Raw genomic sequence first — 15461 nt, forward strand, 5'->3', positions numbered from 1 at the left:
GGCCCGGACCCCGCCTCCAGGAAGCCTCCGCGGGCTGCCCCTAGGATGGCACTGGGTGCCCAGCTTTGCTCTGCCCTCGCGTCCCGCTGGCCCCAGCACGGCCCCCTGCCGCACCGTCGGTGCGCTACCCCGCTCCGCCCCCCGCCCCCGAGCGCAAAGTGGCTGTCGCCTCGCCGCCACCACCGCATCTCCAGGTGTGAGAGGAGGGTGAAGGTGCCCGAGGGGGGGAGGGCCCAGGGGGCCCAGCGAGTCCGCGCCGGGCTCTGCGGCCGCAGCCACGCGCTCCCAGGCCGCGCCGAAGCGCGCGGGGCTGGCTGCGCGGGGATCGGGGCGCGGGAGCCGCCCGCGGTCCCGGGGCGGAGAGGCGCGGGGTGCGCGGCGACCAACCTCGGCGCCGCCGCCGCCGCCGCTTGCCCGAGTCGGGCTGGAGCTTCCGGTGGGACGCGGAGGACGCGGCCCCGCGGACGGAAGCCGGGCAGGCCAGGCGGTGGACCGGCGCCGGCACTCGGGCCTGCTCCGGAGGCCGCCCCGGGGGCGCCCCTGCTGGGGAAACTGAGGCCCGGCGGGTCTCGGGCGCCGCGCCCTGCACTCCCTGAGCGCCGCGTGTTCCCGCCACCCAGAGCAGAGCCTGCGCGCACTGGCTACTCAGTAAAAACGCCCTGGAACCTTCACTCTGGTCCCCTGCCTGCCTGAAATGCTCCGTGGGCGTGAGACGCAAAGTAGCCAGCCCGAGCCTCACGCGGCTCGGATTCCCGCGGGGAGGCTGCGCCGCGCCGGGTCACTTCCCGGCTCAGCGCACTGGGTCCGAGCAGTCGGGTAGCAGCAGGTGCTGAGCTCCAGGTGCGGCGCTTCCAGCATTTTAGGGAACTGCTACTGTGTTTTGTCTGCACGCACGCACACACAGAGGACCTGTGTACGTTCATGGAACCTGGGGCAGACTTGTGGCCTAAAAGACACAAACAGCCTTTATTTCTGCTTCTCGCCAATTAGACACAAGCTGTTTGCTGGCTGAGGGAGGCGTGAGGCTGCCCGCCTTGGCGGTGGTGCTTGGTTTGAACGCTCCGAGGCACCTGCTGCATTTTCTTCCCGTGTTGGGGTCCTGCTCTTAGGTCTTGACTCTGAGAGCAGGAGACTATCTCTTACTTCTCGTGATTTTTGTAAAACCTGGGATGGAAAAAAGTCTCCCACGTGTGGGAGACCACGATGCTGTCTTTCAGCCTGTAGTGGACAGGCCTGTGTGGAAAGAGAAGCTTGGGCTCCCCCTGGAATTCCGGGAGACGCCAGCGTGGGAACAGGCAGAGGATCTCAGGAGCCTGCGAGAGGGAGTTCCTCTAATCTGTGGGAGGCTGACCAGAGGTGGCCTCTATGGGGCCTCTTAATTCCAAGAGAAAGGGACTCAAATCGGTTGGGGGCCAGTGTTGTGGCTCAGCAGGTTAAGCCGCCACCCACCAATGCGGGCATCCCCTAGGAGCGCTGCTTCGAGTCCCGGCTGCTCCACTTCTGATCCAGCTCCTTGCTGATGTGCCTGGGAAACCAGGCAAGGATGGCCAAAGTACTTGGGTCCCTGCCACCCTTGGGGGAGACCCAGATGGAGTTTCAGGCTCCTGGCTTTGGCCTGGCCCAGTCCTGGCTGTTGTAACCATTTGGGGAGTAAACCAGCAGATGGAAGATCTTCGGCTCTCTCTCTCTGTAAAATAAATAAAGGAATCTTAAACAAACAAAAAGTATCGATTCTTGGTAGAATCCATGAAGCGAGGTTTCTCAAGGCTTTGTGGTACATGCCAGTCATTCCCTGGTCCCACTCTCTGTGCACCCCCGCCCCACTTCTGCAGTCCTAAGCCAGGGTGAGAGCATAAAGCAGGCCATCTGACCTCACTCTTCATGTGCCACATCCTGTTTTCAGATTAATGAGCTCACTTGCTGGAAATTTACCAAGGGAAATAGTTTAATTTTGGAAAGTACCAAAAACTTGTCTGTAGTCACTTGGCTTAATTTGGGGGGCTCTTGAAACAGAGGGGGCACCACCGGCGGGCCTCTGAGTGCCCGGGGAAAGGCAAGACTGTAGAAATTGAAACCTGAGGCCTGTGAGGCTGAACCTGACTCAGAAAGGAAATAAGGCCTTTCGGAGACCACTCATCTCTACAAAGCAGAATTTTCTTTTTCTAAAAATAAGTTTAAAAAGAGAAATTAGCCCATCTGGCCAAGGCCTCAGTGCTGGTGGCGGAGGAACAAGAAAGCAAAGGCAGGGAAGTAGGTGCTGCCTGCGCCTCGGCCGCCTCTCCCCATCCGTGTCTGGCTGGCTTGCTCTCAGAGCCGGCCCCGGCTTTCCTTCTCCAGTTCTGCCCTCACACCCTTGACACTAAAGTCGCCTGCCGGGTCTCTGAGCCTTGCAGTTTGTGACTCCTGCCCAGGAGCTAGAGATTGGAAGTTCTAGAAGAATGCTGGCTGATTTAAAGATCAGCGGGCTATTCTGTGTTGAAGATGGCAGAGGGGCCGGTGGTGTGGCAGGGCAGGTAAAGCCGCCAGCTGCAGTGCCGGCATCCCATATGGAAGTCGAGTCCCGGTTGCTCCACTTCTGATCCAGCTCTGTGGTCTGGCCTGGGAAAGCAGTAAAAGATGGCCCAAGTCTTGTGGGAGACCCGGAAGAGGCTTCTGACTCCTGGCTTCGGATCGGCACAGCTCCAGCAGTTGCGGCCAATTGGGGAATGAACCAGTGGATGGAAGACAGACCTCTCTCTCTCTCTCTCTCTTTCTCTCTCTCTCTCTCTCTGCCTCTCCTTCTCTCTCTGTGTAACTCTGACTTTTAAATAAATAAATAAATCTTTAAAAAAAAGAAAAAAGAAGATGGCAGAACACAAGCGAACCCCCCTCAACTTTATCTCTAAGTGTCTGACCACCTCCTGGCCTGCTGTTTCCTAGGGTAGAAGCTTATAATCTGTTTCAAGATGCGGAAAGGAAAAATGGTGAAAGTGGTACAGTCCCGACAGTTTCTCCCTGGCATGAAAACATTTGCACTTCCTTGCACTGCACTTCGGTCCGATTGCAAGGAGCAGTGGCCTGGAAGTCAGGAACCCTGTGTTCTGTTTTGATTTTTCCCTTGGCCACTAAATCAGTTGTTTAGGGAGAAGGGATGACAAATAAATGAGTGTTTAAGTAGTAACTCAAGAATTAGGAATGCACAGTTTTGTTGTTGTTGTTTAGCAGCAAAGGGCCTTAAAGATCATGGGATGCCTTGGGCTTTTGCAACTTGGTGTTAGCTGTAGGACCACGGCCTCATGGGATGCTGTCTCTCATGCAGCCAAGATACACAGGGCACTCGGAAGCAGAACAGCTGTGTTAAGCAGCACAGGTGGCCAACAGCCTCCGCCCTGGGCTTCTCTCTTTCCCACCTTGACCTTGGGCCTCGACGTCCTGGCAAGTTCATGCTCTTTGAAAAGCTCAGGCCTCACTCGATGTCTCCAGGTCCCAGGCGTGGAGGCTGGGATCCTCTCCCTGGCTTGCATTTGCTGTCGCAGTCCGCTCAGCCTTTTCTCCGACAGAGAATGTGTGCTCTAGTCCAGGACGCTGGGAGCCAAAGGCACCACTGGAGAAGGGAGACGTTACACGGGCCTGGGTCATCAGTGCCCCAGAGCGAGGCAGGACCAGGCTGGAGCCTCAGTATCTGTGGTTGCGGTGGAAGTGATACCAGCAACAGTAATAGTGGCTGTCTTTAATTTAATGCCCGGCCGGCACCGCGGCTCACTTGGCTAATCCTCCGCCTGTGGCTCTGGCACCCTGGGTTCTAGTCCCAGTTGGGGCACTAGATTCTGTCCCAGTTGCCCCTCTTCCAGGCCAGCTCTCTGCTGTGGCCCAGGAGTGCAGTGGAAGATGGCCCAAGTGCTTGGGCTTTGCACCTGCATGGGAGACCAGGAGGAAGCCCCTGGCTCCTGGCTTTGGATCGGTGCAGCACGCTGGCCATAGCGGCCATTTGTGGGGGTGAACCAATGGAAAGGAAGACCTTTCTCTCTCTCTCTCTCTCTCTCACTGTCTAACTCTGCCTATCAAAAAAATAATAAATAATAAAAAAATAAAAAAATAATTTAATGCCCAACACTGCTTCAGTCACGTTATATGTATTGCCCCCCTTCTTTTAAAAGAAAACGTGGTACTCATGATGTCTCCTTCGACTGAGCTTCTTCTTCTTATTATTTTAAAGATTTATTTATTTGTTTATTAGACAGAGAGAGAGAGACAGAGAGAAAGGTCTTCCTTTCTGTTGGTTCACCCCCAAATGGCCACTACGGTCGGTGCGATGCGCCGATCCAAAGCCAGGAGCCAGGTGCTTCCTCCTGGTCTCCCATGGGGTGCAGGGCCCAAGCACTTGGGCCATCCTCCACTGCACTCCCAGGCCACAGCAGAGAGCTGGACTGGAAGAGGAGCAACTGGAACAGAACCACCGCCCCAACCGGGACTAGAACTCTGGGTGCCGGCGCCGCAGGCGGAGGATTAGCCAAGTGAGCCGCGGTGCAGGCCTATAACCACTATCAAGTGGTGAGAACAATTTTGTCTCTTCCAGTTGAGAAAACCAAGACTTAAAAGAGTTAAACAGTCTGGTCGAGGTGAAGCCGCCGGACCTCAGTAGGCTGGGAGGAAGAGCGGTCCCTGTAGGATGTGTTTTCTCGGTCTGTTCCGAGCGTGCTGGCAGTCCCCTCACTGGCAAGCCCTGAGCTGTCCTCCTGCTCTGGGCCTCAGTTGCTACACATATCAGGTGCCTAGGACGGAAGAGATGCTTTCCAGGGTCCTTGGCACCTGACATTTTCAGCTCAACGAAATCCAGGTGAGGAGTACGGGCAGGGGCAGTGGGGCCAGCTGACTCCGTGTCCCCAGCCCCCAGGCCTGCGGGTCCTCCCAGGAAGAGGCGGATCCATGAGCCTTCCGTCAGAGCGGGATGGCCAGGAGGACAGGCAATGCAGTGTGGGGCAGGTGCGGCTCGGGGAGGGCTGAAGGGGAAGGTTGTGGGGGAGCCCTTGTGGCTGTTGCCGTTTGCATGGACTTTTCCCCACATGCATTTGCTGAGCACACGGCCCCAGCTTACGCAGCAGACATGGGTGCTAGTCCCCTAATGACTTCTGCTTCCGAGAGCAGGAATGAGGAAGTGAGTGAACCCGGGCAGCTAATGCCAGTGACTGGGCACGCTTCTGTTTGTCAACACTTAACACAGAGCCCCAAGTGGGCAGTGGGTGTCTCCCTAACAACACCCAGAGCTCCCCGGGGTGCCCTCCCATTCTTTATTTTCTTGCCAGCAGCATGCCTTGTCTCTGCTGTACCCAGGCTTGTGCTTAGCCAAAACAACCAGTGAACGGCTTTCCTGCTGGCATCCTCTTAATCATCCCAGATTAAAAAAAATTTTTTTTTGACAGGCAGAGTTAGACAGTGAGAGAGAGAGACAGAGAGACCCCCAAATGGCTGCAACGGCTGGCACACTGCGCCGATCCAGAGCCAGAAGCCAGGTGCTTCCTCCTGGTCTCCCATGTGGGTGCAGGGCCCAAGCACTTGGGCCATCCTCCACTGCCTTCCCGGGCCACAGCAGAGAGCTGGACTGGAAGAGGGGCAACCAGGACAGAATCTGGTGCCTCAATCGGGACTAGAACCTGGGGTACCAGCGCCGCAGGCAGAGGATTAGCCTAGTGAGCCATGGTGCCGGCCCCCGGATAACTTCTGATTCCTGAGCCAGGACCATTCCCTAACCAGATAATTATAGTCTATCAGCAACCTAGAGATTAGAAGACCGAACACTACCTTACTTATGACAAAACAATGACCTACACCGAATCATCCCATAAAGACTCTAGCATATCAAGTTGCCTTGGTTTGGGTGTGCCAATTAAACCTCTTAATCCATTAAACCAAATGAATTAGAGATGTGAAAGCATCGTGTGTCTGATGTCCCCTTTGTTGTCAGCACAATGCCAGGGACAGGGGACATTCCACGCAGATTCATTCAGTGAGGGACTAACAGGCGGGGCGCCCTTCACAGAGACTTTTACCTGGGTGGCAATGAGGATTCCACCAGCCTCACGCACGCTGAGTATCTTCGGCCCGCTCTTTCTTTCCCTGGGTTTTGTGCTATTACACGTGGGATTCTAGCAAAAATTTGAAGAGAAATCGGGGCTGTTTGTAGAAGGGAGTTTCTATGTCTAGTGATTTTCCCTATCTGCACAGCTGCTCAGACTCAGAGAGAGCCAGTGTGCTCAGGAAGTTCTTGGTAGGCACCAGGATGTCCCTGGGGCTTTTCTGATTGGCTTTGTGACTGGCCCTGTTGAAGGCTCACTGGGGATTTCAGCTTAGGACCTGGGTGCCAGTGGACCCCTGGTCAGCTGAGTGGTCCCAGAACAAGCTCCAAGATGCCAGTGGTAAGGGCGGCCTTGACTCCAGCCACCCTGCCGCTTCTCTTTGCCATCTCTGGCCGCCCATGCACCTGTTTTAAGAGCTTGGTTTCTGCTATGAGTGAATTTCTTCTTTCACGGATACTGTCCCGAAGCTGGACACCCTGGACCGGGCCTTTCCGCATTGCTGCTCTCCCTTCGCACTCACCTTGGCGAGGCTCGGGTTCCAGGGCTGCTGGCTGGGGCTCTTGCTCAACAACTGTTGACATCTGGCGGTCCTCAGCTCACTCCATGTCCAGTGCTCAACCTGGGAGAGAAAAACCAAGGAGTTGGGAGAGCTCTTTTTAGAAATCAGGAGATCTGCTTCTGCCACTGATTGCAGGACCGAGGGGCGGTCCCGCCCACATTGGGCCTTATTTTTCTTTTCTATTTTTAAGATTTTATTTATTTATTTGAGAGGTAGAGTTATAGACAGTGAGAGGCAGAGACAGAGAGAAAGGTCTTCCATCCTTTGGTTCACTTACCAAATAGCTGCAATGGCCAGAGCTGCACCGATCCGAAGCCAGGAGCCAGGAGCTTCTTCCGGGTCTCTCATGCAGGTGCAGGGACCCAAGAGCCTAGGCCATCTTCCACTGCCTTCCCAGGCTATAGCAGAGAGCCAGATCGGAAGAGGAGCGGCTGGGACTAGAACCGGTGCCCATATGGGATGCCAGCGCCAAAGGCGGAGTATTAACCCGCTGCACCACAGCGCCGGCCCTGCCTTATTTTTCTTACCTGCAGTGGGAGAATGACCTCAGAGTAATCCATATGTGTGAACCCCTTAATCATCCAGACCCTGCTGCTGGGGAGGGGGCACCACTCTCCTGCCTGTGTAGGGACTGCTTTTCCCATCTGGACTTGGGGTGTGGCCCCAGGAACTCCTGTAACAGATGCTAGAATCTTCTTCCACTAGGGCCAGGTGTTTTGGGGCTCCAGACCGTTTTTCATTAGGGAAACTATGTGAAAAACCTCCACCAATGTGTTTCTTTTAGAGCTCGGGCCACATGAATTCCCAACAGAAGCCAAGATTTGGGAGCAGGAATGTGGGGGTGGGGGTAAGAAGCTAAGCACCCAGGCTGTACCTTCAGACCCTCAAAGAACGCCCAGGCATGGGGCTGGTATTTGTGCATGTCGTCCGAACTCCTTGTCTTGCGAAAGAGAGGAAGCCAAGCTTGCCCAGTAAGAGGTCCAGAAGCCTCTCTCTGGCCCCTTTTTGGCCCCAGTATCTCGATAACATTCCATCCTTTCATCTGTGCACCAGTTGCTCTCCACCAGGCTGAGTTTCCTGAGGGTCACGAGCAGGGCAGACAGGCAGGGTCTTCAAAAAGTTCACGGAAAATTTGGATTAGGCAAAAACTACGTGTGGATTTCAGAATCCTTTTGCCCCCAGATAAGCTCATCTTTCAATCTGGTTTCCCCTACAGACTGTTTGCAGTCCCTCCTGCCTTTGCAGATCCCCGCGCCCAGCCCCATCTCCCACACAGTGAGCCCCGCCAGTATCTGTGAAGATGGACTGGTTTGTCATCCCCAGCTCAGGGATGCTAGGAAAGTGCCAGCCCTACCTTTCTTCCTTATGAGCTCCCAAGTGTGCTTACCAACTGCTTTCTGCTTCTTCCAGGAGGCTGTTTGCTGGTTTATAAACTAGCAAATCACTTGTAGCAACTTTCTGGGGAGATCGCCATCTTAATCATTCCAGAGCTGTCCTGTGACAGTGGTTTACATGAGAGGCAGAGAGAGAGAGGAGAGAGAGGAGAGAGAGGAGAGAGAGGAGACAGAGGAGACAGAGGAGACAGAGGAGAGAGAGAGAGAGAGAGAGAGGAGAGAGAGAGAGAGAGAGAGAGAGAGAGAGAGAGAGGAGAGAGAGAGAGAGAGAGAGAGAGAGAGAGAGAGAGGAGAGAGAGAGAGGAGAGAGAGGAGAGAGAGGAGACAGAGAGAGAGAGAGGAGAGAGATAGAGATAGAGAGAGAGAAGAGAGAGGGGGGAGAGAGAGAGAGAGAGAGAGAGAGAGAGAGAGAGAGAGACTCCTATCTACTGGTCTACTTCCCAAAACACCCCACAACGGCTGGGGCTGGGTTGAGCTGGGCCAAATTAGGAGCTGGGAGCCCAATCCATTTCTCCTACGTGGGCAGCAGGAACCCTATCACCTAAGCCATCACTGCCACCTCCCACAGTCTGTCCTAACAGGAAGCTGGAGTCAGGAGCCAGAGCCAGAAATTGGACCCAGGCCCTCTGTATGGGGGCATGGGTATCCCAACCCATATCTTAACCACTGGGTCCAATGCCTGCCTTGCCTTATGACATTTTAAATGCAAAATCAGATAGACAAGACAAGCTATCGTCTCAGACTCCCGTCTCCTCTGTTACTATCGTCCAAAGCCAGCGTCCAGTTGCAGAGTCTTGGGTAGGGCCTGCAGCTCTTTCTGGCCCCTCTGAAACTGGGGCTGCTGGGAGAGGCCCAGCGGCCTGGTCCTGCTTCTCCTCTCACAGAGAGCAGGTCTGCACACAAGCGCTCCTGAGCCGCCTCGGCACCCTTCCCAGGACAGCCCTGGAGCCCTGCCAGGAGGGAGGGTGCCCCGGGGAGGGACATAGTATCAGGAAGCAGACACCGTGGCGTGCAGGCACACACACGCACATGCATGCGGGGGCCCTGCATCTTTCTAGGCTGCAAGAGAAAGTGGAAATCTGGATTTTTTATGTGAAACATCTTGATTTTTAGAGCACTCCCTGAGCCAAAATACAAACCCAAACCACATGAGAATCCCCACCAGCCACGTCTGTGGGCCACTATTTGTGACCTCTGGGAGAGCCTGGCAGTCCATAAGCATCCCAGGCAGGAGTGCAAATGTGTGGACACACAACTCCCCCGGGGCCATCGGCATCGCACATCCACTCACCCAGACGCGCACACGTGATGGAGCCCGCCGCCGAGCTCTGACACACACACAGTCCATGTCTTGAGAGACTGCGCGTCACAGAGATCACCAAGATCGCAGAACTAGTGGGTGGCTGGCCTCGAAGATCAAGCTCCCCGACCACAAAGCCGGGGCTCTGACCTGCTACACAAACAGCCCCCCATTCGCGCGCACTGAGAACTTAAGGTGCTGTTATTCGGTATCCTCCACCAAACTCTGCAAGTTAGGGACCGTGCCTCTGCATCTAGCACTGTGCCCAGCGCAGCCTAGAAGGTGCCCAATGGATGCTGTGGGTTGTGCCCACAGCAGTTCACGAAAGGTACAGACACAGCTCGTGTAATCTCACAAAACCCCATCGTGCCCAAGACCACGTGCCCACCCGCACTCCCACATGCACAGCGCCCACCCCGTCTCCCACCTCCCAGGCACTAGAACCTAAGTTGAGCCACCCCAAGTTCCCCCTGCCGGCCTCGCCCTGCCCAAAGCCTTCACGGATAGTTTCCTGGATCTCAAGGCGGCTGTGGCGTTCTTTTTCCCTAACTCGGGAGACAGCTCAGCAGTTTTGTTTTTCAAAGTCTGGGACTCATAAACCTGGAATTCTGTCTTCATTTTTTCCACCAGAATTTTCCTTGGCCTGTTGCCTTTTCCTCCGGGCTTTAGGCCGGGAGGTTACGCTCGGAGCGCCCTCTGCTGGGCACCGTCTTCCCAACCTAGTGGGTAGCTGCAGGGGGGGACCAACTTCAGACTGCTTTGCAGATGGGGAAACTGAGTCAGATGGTGGCAGTGGGGAGAGGCTGAAGGATGTGGCCTCATCCCAAGTAGATGCCAGTGAGTGTTACTAGGAAGTGGTGTTTTGTCATTTTAATTTCCATTGTTGAAAATGATGAAACAAGAAACAGCTAGCTGCCTGAGCTCAGGTGCAGGCCCCTGCTCGCCTCAGCGCCCCTGTGTGGGGCAGAGCGTAGAGGATTAGGGACATCACCGGATTCACCTTTCCTTGAATCAGCAATGCATTGATCAGTGTGGGGTTGCGAGTTACTGACCTGCTGCCGCGTGCTGGTTACACCTGCCAATCTCCATCATTCCCACATCACACACCACCTCGTCAGGAAAGTGGTCCAGTCTCCATTCTATGGATTCGGATGCAGAGGCTCAGTGAGGTCGCAGGAGCAGCAGGGACGGGGAAGAGCTGGGATTTGAGCATGGAGCTGCTGTTTTCTTGGCTTTGCATCCTCCTGGATTTTTCCCACTTGGCTCCAGGACTGAACTCAGTGGGGCCCAGGGCAGGGCCTCGGTGGCTGGTGTCACCGGAGAGACAGGCTCCTTGGTCTTTCTGTTCAGCGAGGGATGTTCTGCTCCCTGGACTCTTGCACAGGGCCGCGTTCGGGGCCACAGAGAAATGGTTTAAGCAGCCCCATCGGGCTTTTGAAGCCAAGGGCTTCAGAGCTGGGAGCGGAGTCCTGGGGCTGGCAGCTGTGTCAAGGCCCCTTAATGAACACTGAAAACAGGATTGGGGTGGGGGTCTTTCTAAACTGAACACATGAGTGGCTCCAAAGAGCAGATTTCCTGGAAAAAAAGCAGGCAGGTCCTGGAAGGGTTTTCTTGTTTTTCTTTTTCGTGGCACCCTGGTTAATGACTCAAGGAAATGCAGAATGTGTCTCACCAGGAATTAGTCACTCCCTAATCCACCTTCATCCTGCTGCCCTGTTAGGAACTTTCAGAGCTGCTCATGTCTTGCAGGAGACACTTCAGAGCCCTCATCTTGTTCATTTGCAGCCCAGCTTGGTCTTCCTCTTCCACTGTTTGACCCGAGGGTCTCTGTGCACACCTCCCCAGCCTCCCACCGCTGGGCGTTCGCTCACATTTCCCCAGCTTTGAGATGACTGCATTCCAACACATGCATGTGTTAGGCAGTTCTTCAGGGTCCAACTCAAAGGTCCACCTTCTTCATGGAGCCCTCCCCACTGCACCCAGCAGGAATGTCCCACCTTGTGGTCATCTTCTGGGTGCTTGTTTCAGCTCCCTTAAGAGACCAAACCCTTTGGGAAGCAGTGTTGGAGTCACTTAAATTTTTTCCTTTTAATTTGAGAGGCAGAGAGTGAGTGAGAACTCTCATCAACTGATTCACCCCCTCCCCAAATGCCCACAATGGCCAGGACTTGTGCCAGCACCTGCTGCCTTCCAGGGTCTGTATTGGCAAGGAGCTGGAATTGGGAGCCAGAGGCAGCCATTGAACCCATGCGCTCTGGCACGAGATGTGGGCATCTTATCCAGCATCTTCACCACTAGGTCAAATGCCTGCCCCACTAGATTCATTTCTGATTTTTCCCATGTTGAGTGTGTGTGTGTGTGTGTGTGTGCGCACACACACTTTATGCTTAGCTGTAGGAGACCCGTGGCTCTGTCATTAGAAGACCAGGGCTGAATGAAGACTGTGTTGCAGAGAGGTCGTAACAAGGGGATCTTCTTTATTTCTTCCCGAGAGAGGGGGCTTCATGAGCTTACTTAGAGACCTCAGAACCTGCCAGTGGTAGTTTGAGAGCAGGAGATGGGGTGCACTTTGTCCAACAGTGGCATCTGAGAGCTACCTGAGAAATCCTAAGGAGAGACAGCCACCATGTCAGACAAATAAGGCAAAGGAGAGGGTGGCTCTGCTGGGATCCACCTGACCTCCCGAAGTTGGTTTGGCCAAAGGACGTGGTTCCCAGAGTTAGAATGGGGCATGTCCAGGAAGAGCTCATGTCGAGGGTTCAGGGATGAACTAAAGCTGCTGCGAATCCCCAGGGCTGCAGAGGAAGGGAACAATGGGACACAGGCTAGTGCAGAGCTGCCAAGAAACCGGAGGTCCTTAGTGACTGGGGGAATGCCTAAAAACCCCATGGACATGCACACAGAGGAAGCTTGAAAGCCCCTGAAAGCCATCAGAGGACCGTGCTGGTCAAGTGAGAGCTCTCCTGACCGCTCTCTCCTCCCTACTCCATCCCTTCAACCCAGAGAGGGCAGCAGTCACATCCAGCTCGCACAGCCCTGTGAGTGTACTTACCGCACTTCCAAGTGGCTAAGGTGGGAGGTTTGTGCTGTGCTGCATTCTAAAAAGGTGCTGTCCCAGTAAAAGCAGCCACAGTTGGTCCGGGGAGACTGGGCTGCTAGTGACCCTGTTTCCAGCGCTATGGGCTCTACCTGTGGCAAGCCCCAGCTGGGAAAGGAGAGGAGACTAAATATTAAGGCAAGTTTGGACTCTTGCTCTCATGGGGGACGGAACATCTAAGTGGTGACTGGAGTTGTAACTGGCATCCTCACCAGACTGTCTACTTCCTGAGAGTGATCAGAGTAGTTGTAAGATGCTCAAGCTTTCACTAAAGGCTGGGGAAAGGACTTCTTTTTATCTGAGTACATTCTATAGAGGATTATAAGACAAAATACAGTTGATTTTTGAGTATCCACAGTGAGCCTCATTTACTCAATATAGCCATTATAGATTTGCTATGATAAAATGCGACCTCTTCTTCCATTACAGATTTCCAGTTGGTGTTGTTTGCTTCTATCTCTTCCTTTCAAAGCAGGTAAGACACTGTGCTGGCCTTGGTCCAGCCATTTAGCCATTGCCTGAAAGTTCAGCTGTACCTTAGGCTTCACGTGCGCACCTGCAGGGTACCCTCAGGTCAAGGCACTCAGTCTTGTGTGCCTCTGTTGCAGGATCTTCAGCTCGGAGTCTGATTGCTCTAGAGTGCCACCGACTTAATTCATTCCTACCTTCTGCCAGGTCTTGTGCTCAGGACACAGAAAGGGACAGGACAAGGAGCTCACAGTGGGACAGAGGGGCATGGATAAGCAGTCAGAGGACTGTGTGTGGGGTGAGTGCCAGCACAGGTGTGTCTGCAGGGAACAGTTTATTGGCCCTCTCACGTCATCTATTCCTTGAAGCAGGTGCAACGTCCAGCCCACAGTGAGCACCCTAACTCAGGCCATGCAATTCTTTTCCATAAGTCAAGTCTTTCAGGAAATCCTTGCTTTAATTCTGTTTCTATTCTGACTGCTTCTGTACTCTTTCCTCTCAGTACTTTGAAATTCAGCCTTGTGTTCATTTATCCTGGTGCTACGAACACACTGCACGAAGGTAATCCACGGGATGGTGACAGCTGGCTCAGAAGAGTCGGAGATGGGATTTGAACCCAGCTTGATTCCTGCTCTCATCCTTAGACAGTTACTACATAGTGGTGATCACTGACTGTGTGTGTGTAACACTTCCACTGGCATTTTTCAGTTTCCATCTTGTCTCACGATGGCTTTCTAGAGGCAGCATACCATGTTCATGGAATGTGTGTACCATCAGGGATGCGATTAGTTCCCCCTTTCAGGCTATCACTTTACATGTCACATTTGAATATCATGTATGGAACTTTGCTAAAGTATGGTGCATTGTTTTACCACAATTCCAGACCCCTGTGTCCACGTGAATGTCTAAAAGTCTTCTCAGATGTAGCCAGGCCTATTGTCTTCTGTATTAGAGAATATACAGAGGCCCTTGGTGGCTTTTGAGTTGGCTTGTGAGGGTGGTGGCAGCAAAGATCAGTTGTCCTTTGCTTTCCTTCATGAGGCATTGGTTCCCTGACCTCGCTGGGCACCAAAATCTGCAGGTGCTCAAAGCCCTTGCATAAAACAGTGTAGCACTGGCATATGACCTGCACGCACCATCCCTTAGACTTCAAATCATCTCTAGATTACTTATGATATCTAACACAATGTGAATGCTATGTGAATGGCTGTTATGCTATATTGTTTAGGGAATAATGGCAAGCAAGAAAATCTTTGCACATGCTCTATACAGATGCAATGTTTTTCCCCCCAATTGTTTTGATATATCACTGGTTTGATCCACAGTTTCTGACTATATCACAAACTGGGCACCTTAAAGCAACGGAAGTGCATTCTGTCACAGTTCTGGAGGTTGGGAGTCTGAGATCAAAGTGTCATTGGGATGGGTTCCTTCCAGGGCTCTGTGGGTGAATCTGCCCCACTGTCTCCCACCTCTGGGGGCAGTGGTGATTCTCGGTGTTCCTTGGCCTGTACGTGTATCCCTCTCATGTCTGCATCTTCACACAGCATCCACTCCCTGCTGTTGTCCCCACATGGTCCGCTCGCTGGTGTTTCTATTTCCGTGTCTGAAGTTCCCTCTTCTTACAGGGACAGCAGCCACATTGGATCAAGGGCCTACCCTATTCCAGTATGATTTCATCTTAACTGATTCTCTAATTACATATGCAACAGCCTCACTTCCAAATAAGGTCACATCCTGAGGTACCGTGGGTGGCGGGTAGAACTTCAATGCATCTTTTAGGGGCACTCAGTTCAACTCATAACATCTCCGTTCTGTGTTTTCGTAAATTTATTTTCTGAATTGGCACCCACAATATCTCAAGCCAAGAATCCTTAAGTAATCCTTGCTGTTTCTGCTTTCATTATCTCATCCTAATTCTTCCACCAAATCCCTTCAGCCGCACTCCAAATATACCCAGAATCCACCCATTTCTCTCCACCTCCAGTTCTACACTTCCAGTTTGAGCTGGTAACCTCTCTCCAGGACAACTGCAATAGCTCCCAGATGTTCTCCCTGCCTCTGTTATCACAGATAATCGGGTTTCAGGCCCGTGCTGAGTATGCCCGGCTTATAAACCCCAAACATCTCCCGAGTGCTCACTAAATTCCATGGGTCTGACCCCTCCCACGCCTCAGACCTCCTTCCCCACCGTGTGCTTTCTGTGATGCAGCCGTGCCGGCCTTCTTGCTGCTCCCAGCACCATTGGCTGTTTAGAGTCACCAGCCTCCCTTTCTGGAATGTTCTGTCCTGGACTTTCATTTGGTGGTTCTACCTCATCATGAGAATCTCAGCTAAAATGCCACCGGGTGTGGAACATTCACCTGGTGGCCCCTGCAACAGTCCACAGTAGTCCTGGACTTTTATTTTAATTATCTGCAGAGAATTATTTATATAAGTATTAATTGTCTTTCTCCCCAAGTATGGCCATCTTCAGGAGAGTAGGACCTTGTTTATCATGAATGCACCATTTAGAATCATCTAGTCTGACATGTAGGAGGCACTCAATAAATATTTATTGAATGAATAATTAATCCTCCACAGAAGACCT

At 53.3% G+C, this 15461-nt stretch overlaps 2 long non-coding RNA genes across 4 annotated transcripts in view; one reads left to right on the forward strand and one right to left on the reverse strand.

Moving 5' to 3' along the window:
- The window catches only part of LOC127490252 (uncharacterized), a 36416-nt gene that overhangs the window by 6782 nt on the left and 14173 nt on the right, over positions 1–15461 (forward strand). For all 3 annotated transcript variants that reach the window (XR_007918092.2, XR_007918094.2, XR_007918093.2), the window contains exon 2: positions 12833–12878. This is a non-coding gene — a long non-coding RNA (uncharacterized lncRNA). The remainder of the gene's footprint in view (positions 1–12832; positions 12879–15461) is intronic.
- On the reverse strand, positions 7484–10820 carry LOC138845093 (uncharacterized). Its single transcript, XR_011381806.1, has 2 exons — positions 9298–10820; positions 7484–7722 (listed from the first exon to the last, which is right to left on the reverse strand). It is a non-coding gene; the product is annotated as an uncharacterized lncRNA (long non-coding RNA).

The sequence above is a fragment of the Oryctolagus cuniculus genome, chromosome 1 (genome assembly GCF_964237555.1).
Source record: "Oryctolagus cuniculus chromosome 1, mOryCun1.1, whole genome shotgun sequence".
Taxonomy (NCBI): Eukaryota; Metazoa; Chordata; class Mammalia; order Lagomorpha; family Leporidae; genus Oryctolagus; species Oryctolagus cuniculus.